At 36.4% G+C, this 1,407-nt stretch overlaps 1 non-coding gene across 1 annotated transcript; it reads right to left on the bottom strand.

Annotated features, from left to right (window-relative positions):
* Positions 1 to 1,085: 1,085 nt before the first annotated feature.
* LOC132522565 (U6 spliceosomal RNA) lies at positions 1,086 to 1,192 on the bottom strand. Its single transcript, XR_009541299.1, has one exon. It is a non-coding gene; the product is annotated as a U6 spliceosomal RNA (small nuclear RNA).
* Between the last annotated feature and the right edge of the window lie 215 nt (positions 1,193 to 1,407).

Genomic DNA, 1,407 nt, shown 5'->3' with positions numbered 1-1,407 from the left:
TAGTTTCCTTTGTTTTTTCCTTTTTGACCCTCTGATTATTTATGATTGGGTTTAATTTCCACATATTTGTGAATGTGCCAAATTTCCTTGTTATTAATTCCTAATTTCATTTCACTGTGGTTGGAGAGCACATACTTCATGTGATTTCAGTCTTTTAAAATTTATTTACACTTGTTTCATGGCCTAACATATAGTCTATCCTGGTAAATGTTCCACGTGTGTACTTGAGAAGAATGTGTATTCTGTAGTTGTTGAATGGAGTGTTCTATAGGTCTCTGTTAATAGAATTATAAGTTGTTCAAGTCTTCTATTGATGATTTTCTGTCTAGGTGTTCTACCCATTATTGAAAGTGAGATGTAGAAATCTCCAACTGTTATTATTGAATTGCCCATTTTCCCCTTCAATTCTGTTAGTTTTTGATTCCTGAGTTTGGGGTTGTCAGGTGTAAATATGTTTATAATTGTTTTATCTTCTTGATGGATTAACTCTGTTATTATCATATGTTCTTTTTAGTCTGTAGTAATAATTTTTGTCCTAAAGTCTACTTTGTCTGATATTAGTATAGCCGTTCTAGGTCTTTCAGTTATTGTTCACCTAGTATGTCATTTCCCGTACTTCAACTTCTTTGTGTCTCTGAATCTAAAGTGTGCCTCTTATAGGCAGTATATAGTTGGATTTTGTATTTTTAACCCATTCTGCTAATCTCTGCATTTCAATTCAATCCCTTCTCATTTAATGAAATTACTGATAAAGTCATGTTTATCAGTAATTTTTGTTTTCTATATGCCTTATGTGTTTTGGGGGGGTTCCAGCCTCTATTGTTGACTACTTTTGTGTTAAAAGGATATTTTCTATTTTATTCCCCTTATTGATTCTCTTACTATATTTTCTGAGTTATTTCCTTAGAAGTTGCTATAAGGATTACAATTAATAATTTATAAGAATCTAGTTCAGATTAATACCAATTTAATTACAATTGTATACAAAAACTTTGCTCTTACATGGCTTTATCTTCTCTCTCCCTTCATTTGTGCTGTTATTGTCATGCAAATTACACCTTTATAGATTGTGTGTCCAACAACAAAGAAAAAAATAAAGAATGATTTAGAAATCTGTCATTCTTGCACAGGGGCCATGCTAGTCTCGTCTGTATTGTTCCAATTTCAGTATATATGCTGTCAAATTGAGCACAACAGGATGGAATATTGCCATTAAAAACTACTCTGGGGGCTTCCCTGGTGGCGCAGTGGTTGAGAGTCCGCCTGGCGATGCAGGGGACACAGGTTCATGCCCTGGTCCGGGAAGAGCCCACGTGCCGCGGAGTGGCTGGGCCCGTGAGCCATGGCCACTGAGCCTGCGCATCCAGAGCCTGTGCTCCGCAACGGGAGAGGCCACAACAGTGAGAG

This window comes from Lagenorhynchus albirostris, chromosome 6, assembly GCF_949774975.1.
Source record: "Lagenorhynchus albirostris chromosome 6, mLagAlb1.1, whole genome shotgun sequence".
NCBI lineage: Eukaryota > Metazoa > Chordata > Mammalia > Artiodactyla > Delphinidae > Lagenorhynchus > Lagenorhynchus albirostris.
The sequence above is the reverse complement of the archived record's forward strand: the minus strand, read 5'-3'. Positions and strand labels throughout refer to the sequence as shown.